Genomic DNA, 14,775 nt, shown 5'->3' with positions numbered 1-14,775 from the left:
GCAAACATAGAAATATTCCTTATTAAGCCATTTGGCCTTTCTGGTACCATTTTAGATTTTTTGGGTTTAGGGGAAGAAATGCGCACTTTGTCCAGTGGATAAAATGACTTGTAATTTAATCAGTGTTGTTTCAATAACAGCTGCCAGTTTCCATGTGCTGCTCAACAAGGGGGGGGGGGGGGCATCTATAGATTAATGTGTCCATGCCAGACGAAAAGGGCAACAATATTCTGCTTTGCTGCTGAAATTAAGGAAGGGGTGTGCTGTGCCATAGCAGCAGAGGTTGTATCTAAGACGGATATTGCAGTTTATGGGTGAACAGGGAACTACAGGTGTGTCAACAAAGCTGACTGATGGGGGGGGGCTCAGGCCAGCTCAGATTCCCACTCTCTGATTGGCCCATTTCAGAATTCCTGGGAACAAAAAAATAGTACATAAAAAAGCACTATGCAACACAGCACACAGAATCCATACTGAATAGTACTCTGATTACTGACCAAATACAGAGAGAGGGTCACTATTATGGAGTATTACTGGGACAATTTACACACGAAAAAGACACATAGCTGCTGGGATTATCTTGGACTATAACTGCCTAGATTAAACCAACTACAACTAATCAAGTAACCGGCAAGAAGTGAGTTAAACCAGCTTGTTGACAGAACAAAATAATCCTACCTAATATGCGTTGCGGGTCCCCGTTTTCTACCCTCTTTATAAAGTGAATCATAACACTGATCTGCACTATACTAGACACCCCGGTACAAAGGATGGAAGCAAGGAAAATGCAAGGAACATCAATCCTAAATGTGACTGTTGTCAGCTGGATTCCAGAACATTCTTCAAAGGATTTCAAATGGGTTTTTCTGGAGGGCTGAATTGCTCTATATTACCTACCAGCAGAGCCATGGCTCAGCTCCACAAGGCAGCTGTAGTGTACCAGTAGCGTTAGTAGCGTCTACTGGTGAGCAGCACAGATCAGTTCATCTGACTAAAGCGCCATTTTAAGCCGACCGATAAGGTCTGTCGGTGCCAGCTGGAATTTGCACTAAGCCAATTAAGTCTTCTCGTAACAGGAATTGAGAATCCGAGAGCTCTTGGTTGTTCCAAGTTATGCGGAAATCTTTAGAAACGCATTTAAGAAGCCGACATATTTCATTACGGGGCCCTTAGAGTTTAATTCGGTGGGTGGGTAGATAGTCTCAAATTGCATTCATGTTTATTATTCGCTACGGGCCAGAATGAAACCATACGGCAGGTTGAGTCACGGTTATAGAGAAAGAATTCCCCGAAAGGACGGCTGCATAGCTCCGCGTCTGGGTCCAGGCACCAGGGGGTCCGGACACCTGGTAGTCAAGGCCCCAGTTCAACTCAGTACAACCCAAAGCAAGCAAGGCGATACACTGAATAAAAAAAATGTTGCTCAATAACCTTTATTTAAACAGGCGAGTTAATTAAGAAATTCTTATTTACAATAAAATTCAGCTGCACGACGCTGCAGTTAAATAGGAAATAATAAAGCTTAGCATGCATGCGTCACTGCACACGCGCGCGCACGCAGCGGTGCAGGAGTAAAAACCCTTCAGCGGGGGAGCAGGGTTTGTGCCATCTGTTTTTGCAATCATACATCCGCAGTAAACGTAGCTTTAAAACTTACTGGACTGTGAGCGGTAAAGAGGGCACCATCAGCTCGGGAAAGGGCAGGCTTGTCGGGGGGGTTCAGCCTGGGGCACGGAAGGTGCCGTGGACCAGGCGCTATCAATCAGCGCCATCCACCAGCGCCATCCACCTGCAGATGGTTATGGTTCGCTTACAACCATCCAAGTAGGGACGCCTGCCTCCGCGCGGGATAGTTGCGCAGTTTTAGCTGGCGCGTTTCCAGCACTTTCTCGACGACGTAATAGCCTTTGATCACAGTAGAGAAACGCTTTGCTGACCTGGTAATACCATTTAAAATTGTTTTATTTCAGGTTCTTACAGCATGGGTGTTACTGAACTTTATTCATTTCGCAAACAATTTATCTGGCGGTGTAATGACTAAAGTGTCGCAAAATCCCCCGATTAGTTAGTACAGGAAGTTCCCCTCTGTTTAATAATCAAAAATGTAGGCTACGGGTATTAAATTCGGCAGGTGCTATTTCTCTGCGCATCACTCTTCCCTTATCTTTAATCGCAATTTCTCTTTGTGTTGTGGCATTAATGAATCCATTTAAAAATCCCCTCGCACTATATGCTAAATCAATGGCGTGGATTTTCCAGGCTGCTGAGCTGTCTAGTACAACCATCCCCCCACTAACAGCACCAGCACCAGCACTGCCCTCCCCCCTCCCCCCTCCCCCCTCCCCCCTCCCCCCTCCCACTTCATGCGGGAATCCGGGGCTGCTCATGAGCGCTCTCACGGTGTCGGGCTCGGCTGTCGGAGCCAGAGAAAGCCGCCTGCGATGGTGTGAGAAACGCAGAGGACGCGCCCCCCCCCCGACTCCGCGGCGGCTGACGCGAATAAATTAGACCGCTTTGAAAAGGCTGCAGCTGCTGTCTACGGGAGAGAAGACAGAGCAGCTCCCCGTGTTTGTAGGGCAGCAAAGGATACCGACAAGGTCGCCTCTATCGAATATTTTATACCAGCCTACACAGGAAAATAGAAATATTTGATCTGAATTGAAATGTAGCCACAAATACAAAAATACCTGGCGATGCAAATGTTTCACGTAAAAGCTGCGTTGCTCCAATGTTCTGTTAATCCCGACGGTCAACTGTGCTCAGGTTATACTAAGGTCGAAGTATTTATCATACTACATGTGAACACAAATATTTCTGGTCCTTACTATTTTTATTCAAAAACAACAACACCCCCACATGCTACAATGAATGTATGCTCAGCACGCCTAGAATCGATAAATATGTGGTATAAGTGCAGTCTTGGAGATTTTTGGGGCAAAAGCGTTAAATCCATCCGAAATTAACTCCTTTAAACTGTCATTGACCTGTGGGATGCAAATTTATTAATAGATTTTTTGGAAGACATTTGAAATCTTGTAGTGTTCACAGGGCTAATTTTCCTAATAGAATATAGGCCTATGTCAGAATCTAAATTATTCTGTCGAGCGGCCACGGTGTCTGCAGAGGACCCGTACTTAAGTCTTATTGTTCTTTCACACAGCTTTTTCCCCACTGACAAATTTATTAATATCGGTATAGCTTAATTGTACAATAAGGGTTACGGGTTCAGTCCTCTCCAGAGAAAACCTGCTTTAATCCAGCGCTGCTTTTGACCTCTGCCCCGTCACACGTCTCAGATGCGCCGCTGTAGGCAGGATCGACGTAGGGAAACCATCCGACGGTTGTTTACACCTTCTGAGAATAATTACCCCAAAATAACAGCGCATGATTAAACGGCGAACTATTTAAATCCTTTAACGAATTAACAGCTATGCAAATAAAGAGGCTTCACGCGAGAATGTGAACATGTAGGCTAAATGTCAGGCACCGTTTCAAGCAAAGGCAAGTCTAATAAGCAGCGCGCGCTGACACCGTCACTCATTCAGCAGTACTGCTGCTGGCCTTGGTGCTATACTACCGAAAACATGGAAAGACACGCACACACTAGCCTTACCGCCCGTCCCTGGCACGGAAATCCCCGGTATATATCCCCACCATGTTACTGCCTTGCGCTTAATAATAACCCGTTTTATGTTCATGCATGATCACTCCGATTAGTTGACATATGCGGGGGAAATGGCTAAAAGTCTGCTGAAAACATCGCTATAAAGGTAGTGGCTCGGAAGCGGTGTTCCCGGGGGCTGATTTTTCTTCCCCCAGCCCCGTTAGGCACCGCATTCATCACTAGCGCCCTCGCCAAGTCGCTCCCTACCCAGACCGGGGGCGATACGCCTCCCCATCGCTCGACATCATGAGTAATAGGGGGATGTGCCGGGGAGCCGGGATACTGGCTGTCAGACCCCCGGACCCGCCAGTGCAGGTCGAGGCAGGGAACTCCATGCTGACTGATGTCAAATCAATGGCTCATAATTAATATCCAGATGGGTTTAATCAATGGGTTATTATAAATATCCCAATCTCCTGTCCAATATCTGATAGTGTAAAGGAAACAAAATGATGCTTGTTTAGAAAAAATCTGACTACCTTAGAGAAAGACCACCTTTGCATGCCAAAAAAAAGCCAATGACCAAGCAGAAGAATTAGATTCATCGCCTGTTTTTCTCAACAGCGCCACATTAAAGGCTATTGTGTCATATGTTAATCGCTCGGTAAGTGTCGGTAAGTGTTACGGCCAAGTGCTGGGAATGTCCTTTTATAAGAAAGCATGCTTTTTATGTATTGGCTCGCCCTACGGTTAGTTGTCTTTCCTGATCTGACAGAAGTGGTGGTGGTGGTGGTGGTCGGAGGGGCTCAGTGAAACCGCATGCACGGCTCCTAACCAGACCGCGCACACTCACACAGCGGTCTGCCTGTTTTCTTTTAATAACACAATCTGGGGAAGCAGCCGAAGAAAAGCCTGGGGCACTGCGGTAAACGAGGTCGATCGCTAACATTATTTCTCCGGCGCGGATATAAGAGCCCCCCTGTCCCTCTGTGAAAGCCGCTGCTTGTCTGCGGTACCGCCGCGTCCGCGCCTCGGTCTCCGCGAAGCCCCATCCCGCATCGGCGCCTCCTGCTCGCTAATGAGCAGTTCCTGTTGTTAAAATAAAAGGAAAGTTTAACGAGGCATAGCCGGTTGTGCAAGCCCCCAATCCCGCCCCCCACCCGCAGCGCGGGGGCTTTGCACAAACGTGCAGCCTCCCCCTCCCCTCGGAGCGTTTCCTTTAACACGTCCTGCCTCGCTTGAGCCTATTTTATATGTGGGCAGCCTTTATGTTGCAGGTTAGCTTATCCCCACGTCCCCCACCACGCGCTGCCTGTAGTCCAGCGGCCGACCCCCGTCTCTCCTATACGGTGTCCGACCCTTATGGAAACGGCACATCGATGCAGGAGGAAGCCGGCGCGCCCGATGCGCAGCTCCTGCCAAAATGCCCGGGGCAGCCGATGTTAAACAGCATCCAATTACACAACACGCTGCGATTAGGACTGACGATTTCTTTCCGCGTCGCGGCAAGAGAAGCGATTACTCTACGTCTACTTAAGATCTCAAACCTGCCTAATATAATCCCTGTGCATGTAGAAATTAGAGGGGTTTCTCCATGCGCAGGCCTGAACACAAGATGGGGAAAAGCAGAGGCGGGTCCAGATGATGCGGAGCGTGAACGGGTGTCATGTGTGAGGCTTTATGTGCTTCTCCTTATTAAAGAGTCACGCTGACCTCGCTCCAGGGCCACAGTTACGGGATATATATTTTTTATTGCTTTACTCACAAATCAAGGAGCGCTTTCTCTGTATAAAACAAAAACAGAAAGTGCCGACGATGTAAGCAGATGAGTCATGCCTTTCAGAAATTAAGTGCAGACGGCGAGACCTTATCTCTAACAGCCGAAGAACGCTTAAAATGCGGCGGCAGTCTGTTTACTCGCCTGTGCATATTTGTCCCACGTGTTGCGTTCAGAGGTGGCAGTCTTTGTCATCCGCAGGCAAGCTCGCTGCCATTTTAAACGAGCCTTTTTTAAATATATATATAAAAAACTATTGACGGACAGCAGCGGGCTGAGGAAGTGTTATGTGTAAATTTGAAGAGTAAGGGAGGTGTTAAGGGGTTTTGGGAAGCCCCGGAACATGAGGCGTCTTAGGCAAAGGTACGCATGCCCGCCTACGGGTGTATGTACGCTTGTACCCACCACATAAGAGCAGGTATCTGGTGGGACGGGGATTGAACCTGCCTGTGAGTGGCAGCGACAGTAATCCCCCCCCAGGTTTGGATGATCAGGTAATGTAAGGTGAAGGGTGTGTAATGTCCCCAAGGGGTGAGAAGTCCCTCCAGCTCTGTGGGAGTTTGGGGGTAGGGGACAGAGCCCCCCCCCCCCACAGCGTACAGCACCACTGTAACTGCTTGCCGATCACCAGGGAGGCTGTCAGGCTGATTCCTGACGTCTGGCTCAGTGGCAGGAGCTACATCAAAGTGACAGGTGAGCATGCCGATTGCGGGGCAGCATGGTGAACTGGCATCAATTCCATAACCCTGCCAGTTTGCATCCCCCCCCCCACCACAGCTCCCGGTCAATGAGGTCAGGTTAGGTCACCGGCGTCAGTAGACACTCCAGTCACGTGTGAAGGCCAGATGTGGACTGTTTCTTGGCGGGTGGGGGGTGTATTTCATCAATGTGTGAAACAGCATAAAAATAGGAATGGAATAAAACAGAATTTCATTTCGGAAGGGGGGGAGGGTTTATAAAGCAAAAACGATTCAGGCTGAGGAAGGACGCGCGGCCTTTCAGGCCCTGGGGGGTACTGGACACCTTTCCTCGTTTGATGCTTATCTCCGCTGGGCTCCTTGATCTTTCTCTCTCTCCGTCCTCTGCGTGTCTCGGGCCTCGATGGCAGCGGGAGGAGCCGCAGTTTTATGACATTAAATATTAAGACCTGGGAATTAATAATAGAGGCTGACAGCTCATCCCCAGTGCCGGGCTGGCTGTCCTCCTGTCTGCCGCTCCATGCAGGCCTGGCTCTCTCTCTCTCTCTCTCTCTCTCTCTCTCTCTCTCGCTCGCTCGCACACTCCCTGTCCTGCTCTCCTGCATTTTTACCCCTCAATCTCACTCCCGGTGCTCACATCCAGGAAACAGATCCTCCAGGGTGGTGTCTGGAGAAAAAAGACAAGGGTGTAGGGGACTTTCAGGCCCAGGAGGCATTGCCAGGTTATCAGGCACACGGCGGGGCAGCCCTGTGTGGTCCTCGTGGCTTTGTGCCCGGGGCCAGCTGCGAGGAAGCGGGTGACGCAGACGTGCCATCACTCGCCTGTCGTAAACACAGCACCGGCGCTCGCCGGCCCAGCTGGCTCCGGCATTTATGCGAAAATATCCCAGCCTGTTTACGCCTGTAAAAGGTAAAATTATTTTCCCCTCTGAGTGCTTTCCCTCCCGCTTGGCGTGACACAGAAATGTGCCGTTCCGGCCCAGCCGGTGCGGTTGTGCTAAGTGGTTACATCAGCATGGAAGGGCTCCGTCAGGGAGGGAAAGGGACGTCATGTTGTCATGCAGCCGCATACGGTGACATCAACAAGAGCGCTGGGGGCTGGAAGGTGGGGCACTTGCATCTGAAGGGTGTCACATGCGTGTCACCTAATTTGTACAGCTAGACAAGGAAGTTCAGTGCGACTTGGCTGAGCGGCGCTCACTGGGAGCATGACGGACCCCTGATCGGCACTGCGGATGTCAGGCCGCCTGCTCCCTGGTGTGACAGCCACCCAAACACGAAGGGAGACCCGGACTCGCGCCACAGAGCAGCAGCGTGCTGCTGAGTTAGCCGTAGTGCTAGCATGCTGGGGGATGGGGACTGTCCCAGACGCAGATCGCCCCCTCGCTCCCCGTTTAGAGCCTGCTTTACATAAATAAACGCCGCTGCTGACATTTGCGATAAAGGTCACGCCAAAGCCTGGAGTCCCAACACGCCAGCAGGTCCCGTCACCCGCTCTATAAACACGATCCGTCGCTGGCACCGCAGACGCCGCTGCCGCATGACACTCGACCTGGTAATCGCCAGCTTCCCAGGCCTGCTGGGCCGGCGGACGTGGCGTGGTAAATATTGGTGTTTAACCGCATAAATGTCAGGGCGGCCGCTGAGATGGAGTCCGGCGTGGCTTTTCATATCTCGGCTGATTCCCCGGAAGCGAACGGGCTGCTGGCACTCTGGGAGCCGGTCACGCCACCGCCCCCCCCCCCCCCCCCCCAAGAGTGATTAACGTACGGCGGATACTGGGCAATTAAGCAGGACCTGTGATTCATGCGAAACAGACTCGTATCTATCAAATCAGGCCTAATCAGAAGCAGGAAATGAAGGGCTTGTACGCTTTAAAAAGTCATTTCAAAGACTCCCCTAATGTGGGGAAATGTCAGGCTGCGTCGTGACCTTTCCGCTGCCACCAGAGGGACCTTTCGTGAGTAAGTTTCGCCGTCAGCACTGATCACCGAACCGGGTGCTTTTCTGACCCCTCCCTCCCCCACATGCCCAGAGCCTGATGGGAGACAGTGCGGCTGTGCGGACAGAACCTCAAGCACGGGGGGGGGGACTGACAGACACGACGAGGCATTAAAGGCGGTAGATTAATGTAAATACTGACAAGCAAATGACTGGGATTAAAGCTGTGCGGCACTTTGGTACTATTCTTCACTCTGGCTAATGTGCACCCCCCCGCCCCCCCCCCCCCCACCCGGCACCAGCCTGATCCCTGAGGAGTAATTCCACAGCCGGATCGACTTGTTCCAGCGTTTATCGAGCTGCAGATCTGCGTAGAGGAGCCCCGGTGACGTTAGATTGGGTTCGTACCAAGATCATTCCTCCCCCCCCCCCTCTGCAGATCGTAATTCACGGGGTAGCTGGGAGAGACACTGGGTACCAGAGTTTGGTGATGGGGGCTGGAGACTTCCCAGGCATGGCTTGGGCATCGCAGGGGCGCAGGTGATTTGGGGAATCCGACCCTCCCTAAGCAGCACCTCCCATGGCGTTAGAGGAGAGGCCCCGTCTAAGGAGCCGGGGGGCTGCCGGCGAAGTCTCACCCACACGTACTTTGTGGTTCGCTTTGACACTGAAGGTACAACAAAAGCTGAAATGAAGGTGAGGCAGAGGGGATAGAGAGGTGGAGGCCGGCTGAGCGCTGAGGTCTGAACACTGGTGTCACAACACGGGCATGCCCCCGTCCTCCACAGAGCTCTACCCAGGAACAGTAAGAGGCACATTAAAGTCCACACATGCACAGAAATGAAAAGTTAATTTTAGGGACCTTCCATTGAACCTGGTTTTAATGTGATTTACAGTTTCTAACCCGAGGGAGAAAGCGATAAGAAATCACACACTGAGGCCATTATTTATTTCATAAGGCGGATGAAGCTGCATTTGTCCTGCAGAGCCAACCCGCACGGAAGAGCGAAACCCGTCAAAACACGCCCACGCGTAAACATCGCGCGCGGCACTCGCAACGGCCGTCTCCCTGCTAGCCCACGGCGGCCATGACACATTTGGGTGCATGGCAGTAAAATGCTGCGGTTGGGGACATGGGCCGAGCGAGCGGAGAGAGAGCGGGTGCTGGCAGTTCCCTGAGACGGCAACTGAGATACCGCGCTTCCTAAACGTGACACATGGAGGCCGCAGGCCGAAAAGGGTGCTTTCCGCTTCAGGGAGGGCGTCTTGCTGTGTGGATCCGCGTCTCGCTGGCTGTGTTCTGCGGGTCGGGGCTTTTTTCGCGTTCATCACTGAAACTGCCGACCCTGCATCGAGCCTCGCGGAAAGGAACGAAAACTAGCAATTAGCCTGACACGTCAAAACAAGCCTTGCGGGGGGAACAGCCGGACGGCACGCGCTCGCACGCTCGCACGCTCACTCGCACGCAGCACAAAGGCTGCTGCTCGTCCCGTGACCTTGTAGCGAGGATCCGGAAGACAGCGGGGGCTAGAGGAAAACAAAACAGGCCTGGGAGGCATGTAGGGGGGTTTCAGAGAGAGAGAGAGAGAGGGGGGGGGGGGGGGGGGGCGTGGTGTGTGCAAAGGAAAGCTGGCGCTGCTGGTTTATCCGGGGGCGACGGACAGAGGTCACGCGGGTCGACTTGTCTCTCATGGGGGAGGCGTGAAAGCGAACACCATAGTCACCCCCCCCCCCCCCCCAAAAGCCGCTGTCGGACTGGTGTGGCTGCTGCGCTCTCAGTGCAGCATAGTGGGGGCCTCGCGCCGCCCGGCCAGGATGGTGCCGGATATCAGCGATTAGCGGTGCTCTTCAAGGACGGCCAGTGTGGCTCTGAAACCCCCCTCCCAGCAGCCTGTGCGGTACGCATGACTGCCCCCCCCCTCCCGGTAATAAATGTGACCCCTGTCCGTGTGCTGACATGCAATCTGCCTATTTTTAGTGCTGTGCCGATGTGGCTGTTTTGGCGAGTGTGTGTGTGTGTGTGTGTGTGTTTGTGGGGGGGGCATTCCTTTTCTGAGCCTGCATTAACACCCCCCCGCCCCGCCCAGCGGGCACCCGTGAGGATGTCTGTGTTTCCTGCATTTCTGCTGACCTGCTGCCCTAGCACAGCTCGGATTAGCAGCTGCATCGTTGCATTGGAGTTCACATGTTCTCCCCGTGTTGGACTGGTTTCCTCCCACAGTCCAAACACCTGCAGTTCAGCTAACTGGTGTCTGTAAATTGCCCACAGTGCATGTGCGCGTGTGGTGGACTGGCATCTAGCCCCGACTGTACCCCAGCCCTGTGCCCTGTGCCCTGTGCCCTGTGCGGCAGGACGCCCGCACCCTTGACCAGGATAAGCGGTTAGAGATGAATGAATGGACCATCTTTGCGAGCGCGGCAGTCTGCTCCCTGCGCTTCACGGGAAATCCGTCATCGGAAACTGCCGTCGGCCTTGGATGGTTTATCTGCTCGATTCGGAGCATCTGCGGCTGGCGGCAGCGTCGTATATTCAGCCCTGCTTTATGTTTTATTCATGGAACAGCGCAATTGATCCCGTTCAGTGTGGAGCCGGCAAGGCCCGGCTCACTGAGATCTGGCCTGAGCTGGAGGATCAGCCCGGGTCTTTGCGGCTCGGTCGTTAGGACCCTGGGCGGCCCGATTTGGCGAGATTTGGCCAGGAGCTAAAGGATGAGGCCGGTTCTATTTGTCTCGGTCGGTTTGGACCTCAGGTGGCCTGGTTCCATATCTTTTTTTTTTACGAAGGAGTAAACTTCCTCAAACCTTCTGTCCAATCTGCTCGTTGAAATCTGCAAAAATTTCATCCCCCCGGCGAAACAAGTCATGCCGCTGTACCACCCACCCCCCTGCCCACCGCGCGAAAAGCCCAAGATTAGAGCAGAGTGGCCCCGTGGCGGGAGAGGGGGGTGGGGGCTTCTGACAGTTCGATGCGGCGGTAAACAAAACAGGCACGTCCTATCCGTCATCCCAGCTCGACTCCAGGCTGCGGGAAGAAAAGACAAACGGCCTGTCTTTGCCTGCGTCCAGCTGTGGTGGAGCGGGGGGGCGACCCGCCTCCTCGGGAACAAAAACAAAGGCATCAGAGAGGCCCCGTGTGACCGGCCGCGGCGTGGCACGCGGCACAATGCGGCCCATTGTGACACGGCCTCAAGGAGACTCTCCTGAAAGGGCCCGATTGTTCGGCCCGGTCCGGCCCGTCAGCCCGCGCGCGAACAAATGAAAGGGAAGCGCTGGCAGTGCGGTCGGCCTGAACTGGCCGTACCGGAGGCGTCCACGTGCTGAACCTCTCTCAGCTAATAACGGGGCCCTTTGATGAGGGAGCCTCCCCCCGCAGAGGCGTGATTCGAGGAAGGGCTGTTTGCTGTAAAACCACTGCCCCCTGAGGTACGGCAGATTTGCGGAGAGGAAGCAGCATCCATTATTGATGGGGAGGGAAAACGTTTACGGCGGCAGGCAGGCAGGCCGGGAGCAAGCGCGCTTAGAAGCAGCTGAGCGGATCAGGAACGCTCGTGGCCTTTGGCAGGGCGGGAGGCTGGGGAGTGGGGGGAGATTAACACTTGGGGGGTGGGGGGATAGGCAGCCTCGGAAAGCTTGCGCCCGCGCGCTGGGGGCTTCTGGCCGCTGTAGCGGTATGTTCCGCTGGGAGGGGGCAGCGGAGGTCGTCGCGGCTGACGTGCGCCGGGCCCGGCGTCCCCGAGAAGATGTCACACTAATCTCCCGGCTTAAGCGAGCCCCGCGGGATGGGGTCGCACCAGCGTGGCATCACCAGGCGCAGCCGGGGGGGCGATGTCAGCCACCGAGGCTATTCCCAATGCCGCTGCTCGCTCTCGCGGCATGTGGTGTGGGGGGGGGGGAATGCTACTGCTGGCCAGGAAACTGGAGCCGGCCGGCCAACAATCAACAGCTTGCCGCGTCCCGGCAGGCTTGCGGGGTGGAGATGTGAGAAGCCGGCCGCACCATGGCAACGGGGCAGCCTCAATTAGAGGGAGGGGGGCATTTCCCTTTTTGTAGTGGCAGGGTGAGATCGGTGCGGCTGGGAGAGCGAGCGTGTGGGCAGGCAGAGGCTTGGCGGTGATGAAAAATGAATGAGCCATCGGGGATCCGCACGCGCCGCTTGCTGTTCCTGGCTGCGCTGCCGGGGACTCAGAGCCGGCCGTGGAGGTTAAGCTGCGGCGAGCGCGCGGGGGGGGGGGGGGGGGGGGGGGGGGGGGAGGGTGTCAGGTAGCCGCTGCAGGAGGGGGCGGTGGCGGCGTTACCTGATCCGTGTTTCCACGTCAGAGCTTCTCACACGCACCGAAGATCCGCCAGGCTACGGACAAGGGGGTCCTGCTTCTGGTCCCCCCCCCCAGGCTGATGTTTAGCCGCTTCCCTCCTGCCCCCCCATTTCCTCTGTCTGCTGATCTTTACTGATTATCACTGTGGTTTGCACACAGCGCAGTTTCCCTGGTACACAGCCTGGTCTGTAACCTCTCCTGTCCTTCCTTTGCACTCGTCACGGTGTGGGGGGGAAGCCAGCCTCAATCCCCCGTTTCAGGATGATGGCTGTGAAACCTTCAGTCATCGCTTTGCCCCCCCTCACTCCCCCCGCCAAGCATATGTCCTTCTGAGATGCAACCCAGGCACCGGACGCTCCTAACAGCTGGGGGCTCTGATCCCTGACGCTCGTTACGGCTCCTCTGTTATTCCGCCTGGCTGGTAACCGGGGGCCCCTTCAGGGGGAGACCGGAGGGCGGGGCGGGGGGCTCTCCGCATGATGTTAATCGCCTCATGCAAATAGATGCAGATGCACCTTAAATTACCGGCAGTGATGTTTTTAGCAAGTAATTTGGGGTGTGGGGGGTGCTTTTTCACACCTTTATTTCAGGTGCCGTCTCAGAAGAGCTTTTCCCTGCTCCATAAACATGGAGGCTTAGCGCCAGTCCAGGAGGAAAGCGAAGACTCCTGGCACTTTGCAGTAATTCACACCTCCCTCTCTCCCTGCCACACTCTCCCTGTTTTTCCCCAGCCTCCTACTCCCTCTATCCAGGAGCAGACGTACTCGTTCGCCAGTGCCGCTTGGCCTGAAGAGCTGTCGTTCTCAGCTCGCTATAAGATACAGCCGCCCACCTATGGCGGTTCTGAGGCTCCGCCCCCTCTGGCTCTGAGGCTCCGCCTCCTCACCCATAACATCCAGTCTTTGATGGCCTCCTCTCTGCCTGTGCTCTGTACACACAGGGCAGCAGAGTAGCGTTAAGGACGCCGCCCCCCACATCTGAAGGTCGTACCGCAGTACCCGGTGGTTCAAGTGCCCTCGAGCAAAGTACTTAACCCAAGTCTCTGTGGTAAAACACCCAGCTGAGCTGATGCTTTGCTAAGCAGCTATATGTAACTGCATTCTGCGCTACCCTTGCTGACCCTCCACTGACCCCGAAGCAAAGCTCCGCCCTCGGTCCATCCTGATTGGACGCCCTTGTTGGTGTGTTGCCAGGCAGCGATCTTTATCCTGACGCCCCCAACTCCCACCTTCCGCTACAGTTTGTATGCAAGCATGAAAATCCATCGGGTCATTTATTTTCATTAAGCAGATGCCTTTATTCAAAGTGACATACATTTTTGAGAAAGCGTGGTCGGTCAGTCCCCGGAGAAATTTAGGGCTAAAGGGTTCAATGGTGAAATCAACCCTGGGAATCCTAACCCTCTGAGCCCTTTGCACGTCATGCTGGTGAAACAACTTTCCGTTTCTTCCCGGGAATAAAGGCGCTGGAGAGAAGGTTCCGGAGCTCGGCGGTGTGGAGCAGCGGATGGACGTCCCGTGGGTGTGCAGGTCTGACGCCCTCACTTCTGTCTGCAGTCTGTCGAGGGACCAGCGAATCCCCGGAGATGCTCCTTCACCACTGATGTCGGGCAGGATGATGGACAGGATGCTTATTTTTCCCACTTCCAGTCAGGCCGCCCCTTCGCTTTTGTATGGACGCAGAGCTGAGCTGCGTGTCCAGCACCCTCGCTGAGGAATCCCCGGCTCGCCCTCGGCACAGCTGGCCTGAGCTAACGGCACGGGGGCGGCCAAGGCCGAGTGATGCAACGCCATCTTGGCACACCGTGCTCTGGGCCACGACCTTCTTTGATCAGCAAAGCCAGGGTCGTGGCAAGGCCGGTGCTGACAGGCAGACGTCTGAGCCCCGGCGGACGGGGGGAAATTTATTATTAAAGCTGCATTTCATCTGTCCTGCGCTGTTTTTCTTTTCCCTACCCTCCCCCCCTTTCCGTTCTCGCTGCCTCACACTTCCCCGGCCACATCTGCAAGCGATTGTATCGTAGCAGGAATTATATTAGAGATGGCTGGAAGTGCTCTGTCTCCCTTTGGTCTCCGACACTGCTGCACCCGCGGCGGTCGATGGCTCACACGCACACACATGCGCGGCACACGAATGTACGCATGCACAGCACATGTACACAAATGCATGGCACCTACACAGGCCAGTATGGCACATGCACAACACGCACGGCTGTGGGAATATGTGCGTCACACACACATGCAACACATGCCTGCAGATTCATGCAAATTACCCGCACACATGCACACGGCTTCAGAAATGTGCAGGTTCAGGTCTTGTATGAATTCATACATGCATACAAAGCAACCGTATGTGAATCACCCGCGTGCACATATACACGCACAGCTCAGCACGTGCACACATGAATATGCATGCCCGGGTTCCATGCTAAGCCCAGATAGG

The 14,775-nt window shown here is 54.3% G+C and overlaps 1 long non-coding RNA gene across 1 annotated transcript; it reads left to right on the top strand.

Annotated features, from left to right (window-relative positions):
- The first annotated feature begins 1,856 nt into the window (after positions 1-1,856).
- Positions 1,857-14,264, top strand: LOC111850273 (uncharacterized). The gene is made up of 2 exons (XR_002839756.1): positions 1,857-1,940; positions 13,796-14,264. It is a non-coding gene; the product is annotated as an uncharacterized lncRNA (long non-coding RNA).
- The last annotated feature ends 511 nt before the right edge of the window (positions 14,265-14,775 follow it).

The sequence above is a fragment of the Paramormyrops kingsleyae genome, chromosome 16 (assembly GCF_048594095.1).
Source record: "Paramormyrops kingsleyae isolate MSU_618 chromosome 16, PKINGS_0.4, whole genome shotgun sequence".
Classification (NCBI taxonomy): domain Eukaryota; kingdom Metazoa; phylum Chordata; class Actinopteri; order Osteoglossiformes; family Mormyridae; genus Paramormyrops; species Paramormyrops kingsleyae.
This window is presented reverse-complemented; position numbering and strand designations above follow the sequence as displayed.